The 10942-nt window shown below is 50.7% G+C and overlaps 1 long non-coding RNA gene across 1 annotated transcript; it reads left to right on the top strand.

The window, feature by feature from the left end:
- The first annotated feature begins 482 nt into the window (after positions 1-482).
- On the top strand, positions 483-4202 carry LOC122237075. The gene is made up of 3 exons (XR_006215282.1): positions 483-548; positions 3462-3682; positions 4000-4202. It is a non-coding gene; the product is annotated as an uncharacterized LOC122237075 (long non-coding RNA).
- Positions 4203-10942: the final 6740 nt, after the last annotated feature.

The raw sequence follows: 10942 nt of genomic DNA, 5'->3' as shown, positions 1-10942 counted from the left end.
CATCCTCCTGTCCTGATTGGGTCAGTCTGGCCAGATCGTCACCACGGACGCCATGTTGGGAGAACTCAGTGCTGAGAACCGGCCACCAGGGGTGGGGAAGTACCGTGCGCTTAGTCACGTGGCCTGGGCACGCGTGCTGAGGGTAGGGCTTGGCCCCGGGTCTCCGGGCTCCCAGACCAGCCTCCACCACAATGAGCTGCCACTCACAGCCTGATGGTCTTTCTATCCTCCCATCTCTCAAAGCCATGAGCACATTGACTGAAACATTTTATCTCTTGGTATGAGGTGGAGGGCGTGTCTACAGGACCCCTTCCAAAAATAATATTTTTACTCTCCAGCAGCAAAATACACAGCATCCATTCTTGTCATTTTTGAATCTTTGGCAACCACTCAACACATTCTTATTTAGAACAATATAACAATCTGACTTCTGTTTTGGCCCCTAAGTTCTTTTGTCCCTTCCAACCAAGTGTGAAATATGTGCTTCCCGGCCATCGGACAACAGCTCCTGACAATGTAGAAACAATAACAAGCCAAGCCAGAGGCAGGTGGGGACACAGGCCCCATGATCCCAGCCCCTTGGAAATCCTGTCTGGGTTGCAAGGAAGATCAAAACTGAGTAGCTACCAACAACGGCCCGGTTACAATGGGTCAGTGATATTTCGCGGCTGTGGTTTGCAGTCGAGGACGGTGTGACGTCAAAAGTTGTCCCTGACTGACCCCAGTTACCTCACTTCCCCTGATTTGTTATGTCACCTTGGGCACGAGGTGATCCCTCCACCCGAGCACCTACTGCCCCCTTTTAACCCGGGTCGGCTGCGGTGTTCTCTCTTCTCTAAAGACTCCATGGCTCATTCATTTATTCGACACACGTTTGCTGAGATGTACGACGTGCTGGCATTTTCCACGTGGTGGTAACCACGCCCCAAACACGGGCTCATGTTCCCTCCTTTGTGCTGTTTCTTTATTTGGGTTCCTCCATTTTATATAAACATAAGGAAAGAGGTCCAGAGGGGGAGGCGATAAAGCCAACGTGATGTCAAAAATGACATGAGGACATAGAGGGACTAAGAGGTTACGCCACTGCTTAAGGGTCCGTAGATGCCCTCTGTTGTACAACACGGGCGGCTGGTTGCTCCTTATCCCTGGGTGGGGGCAGGGGGATCCTTAAAGCCTCAAGAGCAGGAGGACACAGTGACTATGCCTTCCTTCACCCAGGTGGCAGGGTATACTCTGATGGGGTAAGAAGAGCTAGGGGGTTGGGGGAGTGATGCGTGGTTCCAGTAGGAGGTGGTGGAGGCTGGGCTGGGTATATGCAGCCATGCAGGCTCTAAGCCGCCTCCCTTCACCTAGAAGCGGGTGCGATGGATGGCCTCCAAGCGCTTGATGCCCATGTAAGGTGACATCCCCTCCCGTGAATGGCAGGGTCTCCCGCTGCAGTAACACATCTCTCCTCAAGAGCACCCCTTTCATTGCACCCCTTGATGCTTTCTGTATATCCCTTGCCTTCCCCTCCTCCATCTCTAATGGCTAATTCAACTCAGTTTTTTTTTAATTTTTTTAACGTTTATTTATTTTTGAGAGAGAGAGAGAGAGAGAGACACAGACAGAGCGCAAGTGGGAAGGGGCATAGAGAGAGGGAGACACAGAATCCAAAGCAGACTCCAGGCTCTGAGCTGTCAGCACAGAGCCCGATGTGGGGCTCGAACCCACAAACCGTGAGATCATGACCTGAGCTGAAGTCAGACGCTCAACCAACTGAGCCACTCAGGTGCCCCTCAACTCAGTTTTAATAAGAGCTGCCATTGAATGCTTACGCTGTGCCAGGTACAGAGCAGGTACTTTGGCTAAATCAGATTAAATTTCAGCAACATCTCAGAAAGGTAGTTCTTTTTTGTCCCCGATGAGAAAACCGAACATCGGGGAGGCTAGGTGGCTTGGCTGAGATCATTGAGTTGGTATCTGGTGGGCACAAGACCATCGCGGAGGTGGGTCTAGAGCCCCAGAGCCGGGGCAGCGGGGATGGGACCTCAAGTGAGCCACCTGGGCTTGAATCCTGTGCCTCTCAGAGCTGGCACCTTGCCTCACCTTTCTGGGGCTCCACTGACTTATTTGCCAAATGAGGATACTAACAATACACATTTCAGAACAACGGTATTAGGAGCATCAGATGAAATGATGGCATGAACAGAATAAAAGTGAAAGCGTCTCAGAATATGGTAGCCGCCATTTTTAGGACTAAGCGACAGTACCATTTGTATAAGAGAATAGTGATGCCCTATCCAGGAACATCACTGTGGTTGACTGTTCCAACCACTGATGGCTCAGCGAGTTGCACCTTCTCCGTGAAGACTTCCCTCCAGGAGTCTGTGGAAGGAGCTTTTTTAAAACAAATTTTTTTAAATGTTTAATTTTGGAGAGAGAGAGACAGAGCATGAGCAGGGGAAGGGACAGAGAGAGAGGGAGACACAGAATCGGAAGCAGGCTCCAGGCTCTGAGCCATCAGCCCAGAGCCCGACGCGGGGCTCGAACTCACGAACCGCGAGATCGTGACCTGAGCTGAAGTCGGATGCTTAACCGACTGAGCCACCCAGGCGCCCCTGGATGGCTATAATTTTAATAACGAAAATAACAAGTGTTGTTGAGGTCGTGGAGAAATTGGAATCCTAGTGCCTTGCTGGTAACAACATAACATGGTGCACCTGCCGTGGAAAGCAGCATGGTGGTACCTCCGGAAGTTCAACACAGAATTCCCATAAGACCCAGTGGTTTCACTCCCGGGTGCACAGCCCACAGCATAGAAGATAGATGCTCAGACAAGTGTACGTGAATGTTCAGAGCGGCGCTACTCATGACAGCCCTAGAGGTGGAAACCACCTGAATGTTCATCGGTGGATGTCTGGATTAGCCAAATGTGGAATGGTGCACACCATGCAGCCACAGAAAGGAATGATACAGCCTACATCGTGGAGGAAGCCGGAAAACATGCTTAGCGAGAGAAGCCAGGCACAAACGGTCCCGCGTTGTGTGATTCCTCCTCTATGAGATATCCAGAATAGACACTAAATCCATAAAAACGGATGGGTGGTTGCCAGGGGCTGGTGGAGGGGTGGGGGGAAGGGGGAATAACTCTTCCGTGGGTTTGGGGTTTTATTTTAGGATCTGAAAGTGTTCCGGAACTACTTAGGGGTGGTGGTTGAACAGCACGGTGAATGTACTAACTGCCACAGAATTGTTTGCTTTAAAATAGTGAATTGTATGCTGTGTGAGTTTGAGTCTACCTCGATTTCTAAAAAATGAGCCGTGTTTGGACTGTTCACAGAAAAGGGAGCACTCATGGCTTGAAATTCATTTCTGTCTACTCAAGATGTAAGCTGAAGGCTTATAATTGCCTGCAGAACTTTTCATTGTCATACCCCAATGATCATTCTGAGCTCATCTCCTTCAATTCTCTCCCCCAGATCACGCCCCTCCAGCCACTCTGCCTCCTTGCTAGCCTCAGAATACAAGTGCATTCCTGCCTCAGGACCTTTGCACTTGCTGTTTCTTCTGCCTGAAATACCGTTTTCCTCATAAATCCGCCCGGCCTGCTCTCTCATGTCAGTCTCTGTGCCTCAGTTTCCTCATCTGCGTAACAGTGATTTTACAGATTAAGCAAGAGGATGTCTGTGACTGGTACAAGGTAAGTGCCCGATAGATCTTAATATCTTAGCTATGATCAGTAGTGACATTCCGATTTTTTTTACCATGAATTCAGCAGCGTGTATAGTGATACTCAGTATGAACATTAATAACACTATAGCTTAATGTTTACTGAGGACTTACATCATGTCAGATGCTCTTCTAACATTTTACACAAAGTACATGGTAAAGAACAAGATAAAATGCAAGTAACATACAACTCTTTTTTTTTCACTGATTGCTATGGTCTGAATGTTTGTGTGCACCCCCCTCATGCATATGTTCAAACTCTAACCCCTAATGTAATGGCATTTGTAGCCGGGGCCTTTGGGATGTGATTAGGGCAAGAGGGTGGAGCCCTCACGAACTGGATTGGTGCCCTTATAAAAGAGACCCAGAGAGCTCTCCTGTGTCTTCATGTGAGGAACAAGCAAGAAGTCAGCAGTCTGCAACCGGGAAGAAGACCTTCCCCAGGACCCCCCACGCGGGCACCCTGATCTCAGATTCCCAGCCTCCAGAGTGGTGGGAAATAAACTTCTGTTGTTTATAAGCGCCCCAGGCTGTGGCATTTTTGATTGTAGTGGTTGGAATGGACTGGGACACTGGCCATGTTCAATCCCTGCAAATCCAGGACAAGAGGCAACAGAGCTTTTTTTTAGCAGAGATTTCAATCTGAGCAATGCTTTCCTTTAGTTCTATGTTGGCTTCGAATTTGACTGGTTCCTCATTTTGGAGAATTGGTAACTATGTCTGAGCGAAGTTGATATATCATTCAGATCCCGTGATTTTGGAAAAGAGACAAGTGTAGCCCTGCCTCTGCCTTCAAGTGACTGATATCTGGCTTGTAGGGCAGGGAGGAAACAGGCCCGCGGATGGCCTGACCTATGATATGAGGATGTAGCTGTGCATCTAAAGGGTTTGAGAAGATCGTTTAACTGGCAGCTTAATTTTAAAGTCTGCTTCTAAAACACCACCCCCTCCTTCTTAGGGTGTGCTGTAATGATGATCTTTCTTCTATTATTTCTTTACTGTCACCAAAGGACCATTTATACAGATTCCTAACTATAACAGCTAATGCTTGTGTTGTGATTTATAATTTGACAATGTTTGGAGAGCTCCTGGCTGATGAGGGCTAATACATGCTATTATCTTTGCATGAAATATTTCATTTCCTCCTCCCTGAAGGTATGGCTCTTAGGCAGGAGGCAGGCAGAGCTCAGAAAGATCAGGTAACCCCTCAAGACCCAGAGCTGGTGCACATGGGTCATGGTCCCATCTGATCTATTCCAAGTCTCCCCACTTTCTTGTGTTGCCTCCAAGAAGGCATCTCCCCGCCTGCAGGACAGAAGATCACTCGGGGTATAGGGACTTCCGGCTCTGGGCTGGGGCTTGGGTGCCATATTGTGGGCTGGGGCTTGGGTGCCATATTGTGCCTTGAGAAGGCTGAGACATTTATTTGCCTTTTCGAGGAACGCTGACAGGATTCCTTTACGGAGGTAGCTCTTCAAATGTGTTTGGAATATAACTTGATGTAGGAAAATTCACTTGCGTGCAGTTCTCAGGAAGACTCATGACACAAGGGAGGCCAACTTGCTGTTATTCGTCCAGAGACGTGCAAAGGAGATCGATGCCCCGTTCACTTATTTCCTAATCCTTAAGGCAGCAGAGAAACGTGACAGTCGATGTGTCAAACGTTCATTTGGACTCCAGGGCTTCGAAATGAAAGAAGAATATGAAAGGTCGCTAAACCAATCTCCTTTGTTTGCGAAACAAATACTAAGCACCAACTCTCTGCCAAGGAGCCCTTCAGGTTCTATGACTACAGTGAGGCTCAGACATGGTCTTTCCTTCTAACAACCCACAGCTCATAGGAGAGGAAGGTAAGGAAAGGGAAATTTATAATCCATAACGTGATGGGTCTGGAATAGTCAGGGAGAGCACAGCATCTGTGGTGTGGGAACTCAGGAAGCAAAACTACTGTTCGCTTTAACTGGGCCCGGAAAGAGAGGCCTCCCAGAGGGGCAGATGGCATTTGACTTGGACCAGAAAGGATGAAGAGGCATGGGTTAGGCTACTCCAGGCAGCAAGAATGTCATGGGCAAAGGCAGGGGACATGTGGTGGCCTGTTGACTTTGCAGCCAGCTGGGTTCTGGTGTCCTTCAGTTGTGACGCCCTGGGTTGCGGGCTTCCCAAGACCCTTACCCTTGGGGGCAGGGGGGGGTCTCAGTTTCCTCTCCTGCACAGTGAGGGCGAGCGCTGGATGGCGTCCAAGGGCTTTTCCATTCCCCGTGATTCAGCCTCTTCCAAGGCCTGATGTCAGCCGAGGATGGCAGAGTTCACTTTCTGGAAAGGAAGGGGGAAAAAATGTGAATTATTTGTGCTTCAAGAGAAAGTTAGGCCAATCTCTTCTTTGTGGAATTGTCTTTGTCAACTTCCTCAGTGTGTTCCCTGCTCTGGCACCAAAATAGCCCTCTCATTATCTATAGGCAGCAATTGTTTCCTCCCCACTAAAATGGTTTTTTTTTTTTTCTTTCTTTTCATTTTTTCCCCCCTTAGAATAGACATTTGTATGGAGTGAAGAAATTGTGCAAAATAAGCAACAAGGTTGTAATATTTCTGGAATATCACAAAAACAATTAGCAAACAGCTCCCGCTGAAATCCCTCGGCCTGCGGGGAGAATGAAGAGAGGTCGTGTTTACTGGAGAGGCTCGCTCAGGGCAGGGGCCCGGGGCTGGGGAGTCGGTACCTGTGCAAAGGCCCGCTTCCTGTCCCAGGGTTTCCCCTCTTTCAGATGGAGATTGGTCCCCAGCACCACCACCCCCCCCAACCCCGCTACAGGATGTTCCCCGCTTGCTGGGCTGACCGCTTCAGCTCACTTGCTGCCGCTGCCGGACCCTGGGCTGGAGGCTGGGATTTGGGGATGGAGGGGGTGGAGGCCTGGCCTTCATCCCTTCTTCTTGCTGAGCTCTTCCCGGCGAATTCCAAAGGGGCGCTCTGCGGGGCGGAGGAGGAAGATTTGGGGAAGAGTTCAGGCAGGGCCTGGACATAAATGGGGGTGGGGGTGGGGGAAGGGTGACGAGATGCAAGTCATGGGCCCTGCTGATCAGAGGTCGGGCTAGAGATGAGGCCACAGGCAGGAGGCGGGTTGGGAGCTATGTTGGGTGAGTTGGCCTGGGCAGCGAGGCAGAGACGGGCAGTCGCTTCGGCAGGAAAGTGGCAGCGAGTAGTGGAGGATGTGGCAGGCTTTGTGGCCCTGATCCTCACCCCGGAAGGAGAATTCTTTTTTGTGGCATTACAATTCGCATTCTACTGAGAAGGCAACGAAGGCCCTGAGATCAGAGGGTAGCCCAAGGCCACACAGATGGTCAGGACAAGGCCGTGACCAGAACCCAAGACTTCAGACAACTTGGAAGGGGGTTCCAAAGAAGAGACACTGCTGTATGGAGAAGCTCGGAGCCTGAGTCCTAAACCGAGATCCTTCCCACGGGCCCCGTAACACCTCAGCAAGGTGGATAAGACAGAGCATACGGACGGAGACACAGAGGCCCAGAGAGTGCAAAGGATGTGCCCGAGGTTGTGGAGCTCACGAACACACGCTGGCCTCGTACCCAGGAATTGGGGCTCAAACCCCAGCCTCTTTGTGGCGCACGGAGACCAAGTTACTGCAGGAAACAGAGCTCGACTCAGAACCGGGTCTGCCTGTTTGACGCTTGAACTGGTCCGGGGAGGCGGGGTGCAGAGAGCAAGCATCAGATCGGAGATGCAGGGTGGCTAAGCGCCCTGTGTTTATTGTGCCCGGACTGAATCCACCTCTTGTCTGTGTGTGGGAGTGTGGCGGGCTGGTGGTGGAATTCAAGAATGCCCGTTCTTTCAGCAGGAAGGGCAGCAAATGGCCCCTCGTGCGTCGGTTGGTCTCCGCGAGGACGTGGAACGCATTTCTCCGAGGCCACAGCTGGCGACATCTGTGGCATCAGGGGGCCGCAGCTGCCTCTGAGTTCCAACTGCGGAGTCTCTGCCCCGGAGCTGAAGGGCGGGCCACTGGCTGGACTTCACTGGTAGCCTGGCCTCTGGTCAGCTTACTGCGGCCGCCCGAAGGCAGTGGGAATGTTCCGGCCCGGGACCTGGGGCCCCCGGGAGGAAAAGCGTCCTGGCAAGGGAGTGACTGGCTGTGTTCCCGAGGCCCCCGGCCCAGTTTACCTTGTCTGCAACCCCTGTGGCAACTTCAGGCTGGGAGCCTGGAGAGACATTCTGGTCCTGGGGGAAGAGCACTGAATTTGGAGTCACATGACGCAAGCACCAGTCTCAGATCTGCTGTGGCCTACGTGCCCAGCTCTGGGTGAGTCACTTCCCTGTGCCAAGCCTCAATTTTCTCTCCCCTCAAATGGAATAGTGATATGGTGCGGAACGATAGAGCTTGCAAACGTGGAAGCCTCGGATCACACAGTGCATGACAGGTCCCTCCTGGAGACCGCTGTCAGGAGCACATGACAGTATGAGTTGGCTGAGGGCGGCCGCGGGGCCCCAGGAAGGGGTGTGTGTGAGGGCCTCTCGCGCTGTGGTTTGGGAGAGGCCAGAAGTGTCTTGTCCACCAGCACCATTCTAAACGCAGCAAGACTGAGCCCTGGAGACGGGAAGGGACTTGCCCGAAGTCACCCGGTCCCATCCCCGGCCCCCTCTCTCTTCTCTTTAATCTTGCTGTGTTACTACTCTCCAGCTTGTGGTCATCAGATATACAGGGGAGGCTGCTGTTAGTAACACAACTAACACGGGCTTTCGAATCCGTCAGACTGGGGTGACGACGCCTAGCTGGGGCCTCTGTCAAGGCTAGCTTCGTAAGCCTCAGTCCCTCTTCTCTGTAGAATGGGGATAGTAATGCTAGCCTCCGTGAAGATTAAACGCCTGGTTCATTGAAGGCATTGAAAGGAAAATGAGGACAGATGTGGCTGAGCGGATAGAATCAGAACCCACTTGTCCCCTGCTGGATGCCGTTGACCCCGGGGGCTGGCACGGCAGAGTCACTGACAGGGCACAGAGGAGGGGAACGTGGCTGTTCTCCTCCACGGGAAGACAAAGTCAGACTCAGCACAGCGAGGGGTTGGGGCCAGGCCAGCTGGCGTGACCCGGGGCCAGCGGCTGCCCTCCTCTGGCCTTGGTGTTCCCATCTATGAAATGAAGGGGTTTGTGGTTTGCTTAGATGATTTTAAGAGCTCTTCATCTCTGATGGTTAAACATTCTCCAACTGTATTAATCTCAGAACTCCTGGCGGTATTTCCAGGGGCCAAATTTCCTACCAGGTCAGTTTTGAAATAATGGCGAGGGAGCTCATTAGTGCCTCTGCCCATACAGGCAATTCCTGGGCGGGGATGGGAGGGGGGGGCACATTTTCTGCACTCGTGCACAGGCCAATTTTCCACCATCTCGTGTTCTCAAATAGTAATAACTGCTATTTCTACTAGATGGCTCACTCACAAAGGTCTCTCTGTGCCAAGGTGCCTGAGGCTGGGGTCTGGGCACACAGTTCTGGCAGTCTTTTCCCTCTGAGAATATGTCTCCACCTGCAAGGCAATTAACCAAATAATTTAAGTGAAAAACCCAAAACTTTACACCTGAAATATGCTAATAATTGAGAAGAAGAAAAAATTTTGTGGGAGTGTATCTAACATTAATTATCTGAATAATTGCCTCAGATCTTCACTTAGCGTATTCAGAAGTAGAACTCTCAGGAAAGTGAGTTTTCCCAAAACCAAAATACAGGGTTTCTGTGTCTTTCCTTCAAGGCCCAGAAAGGTTGGACTTTGTCAGCGGCTTCCCTGAAAAATCAGAGCACAGGGAAAAGAGCTTGGTCTTAGGGTTCAGGAAAACCTGGGCTTGAATCTCAGCTCTACCACTTGCCGGGATGTTTCTTGAAGCATGTCATTTCACAGCGACGTCCTCCGTGAGGCTAAGTCGGCTGGTGTGTGCCCATGAGTGAGCTCAGGTGGCCCAGAGGAGTTCCCTGACTGACCGGGCGAGGCTGAGTGGAATCTCACCCTCTGCCCTCTTTCTCTTACAGGCTGCCCTCTCTTTAGTCATGGCCCCGACCTTCAGAGGAGACTCTTCATTTACCTACAATGCTCGCAAACCCTTGGCAGCCTAACAAAGGGTTCCCCATTCTCCGAGGCTCTCAAGTGTTTCTTTCTCTGGGAAGACTTCCCTGACCCCCACCTACCTATAAACCCAGTCTGAGCTCTTCAGCCCTGAATTCCCCTGTGTGCCCTCAGAGGGCTGGGGGCAAGGTTGTCCTTACACACGGTTGAGTGAGTGGATAAAGCGGAAGCTCCTTTCACAGAAGTGTGTAGACCTAAGTAAACCTGAAAAAGCAAGCGTCCTCTTACCGGATCTCTTGGAGCGCACAGCAGGGCCTGGTGTGTGAAATGTATTCGAGGAATTTTTACTGAGACAATAAGGGCAACGCCGAATGAATGAGTGACCTGGAGAGTTCGTAATTAGGTCAGAGGCAATGCAAAGGATCTCATTCATTCGTTCCCTATTTACTGCGAACACAAGATGTCAAGGAGAAAGTCAGACACGGTTCTTGCCATTATGGAGTTCACTTCTATGGGGAAAGAGAGTCATTAACCAAGTAACTGCAATGAGGTTAAGGGTGACAGGATATGGGGATAGATTGCAAGGGAAACCAATCTAGTCTGAAATCCTCCTGAAATAAGTGCTTCTTAAGCTAAAAACTGAAGTATGAGAAGAAACTAACTGGATGGAGGGGCAGAGATGATATTCTGCTAGAGAGACAGCACATGCAAAGGCCAGGAGGAGGTGGGGGGCAGAGGATCGGGGAAGCTGAGGTTTATGAGGTGAGTGAAGGACATGTCTTGAGAAACTTTAGAAGCCATATTAAGGCATCTGGGCTATGTCAAGGGAAACGGGAAGCCATGCAAGGATTTTTAAGGCTGTGAGTGACAGGGTTTTAAACCACAACCTGGCTACGGAGTAAGGAATGAATTGGAAGGAAGCAAGAATAAGGAAAGACCAGTGTAAGAGAACGGTATCCTTTGAAACAGTGAGAGTCTCCTTTTTTTAAAAATTTTTTTTTAAGTTTATTTATTTTTGAGAGACAGAGACAGAGCATGAGGAGGTGAGGGGCAGAGAGAGAGGGAGACACAGAATCCGAAGCAGGCTCCAGGCTCCGGCCATCGGCACAGAGCCCGATGCGGGGCTCGAACTCACAAACTGTGAGATCGTGACCTGAGCTGAAGTCTGACACTT

This window comes from Panthera tigris, chromosome A3, assembly GCF_018350195.1.
Source record: "Panthera tigris isolate Pti1 chromosome A3, P.tigris_Pti1_mat1.1, whole genome shotgun sequence".
NCBI lineage: Eukaryota > Metazoa > Chordata > Mammalia > Carnivora > Felidae > Panthera > Panthera tigris.
The sequence above is the reverse complement of the archived record's forward strand: the minus strand, read 5'-3'. Positions and strand labels throughout refer to the sequence as shown.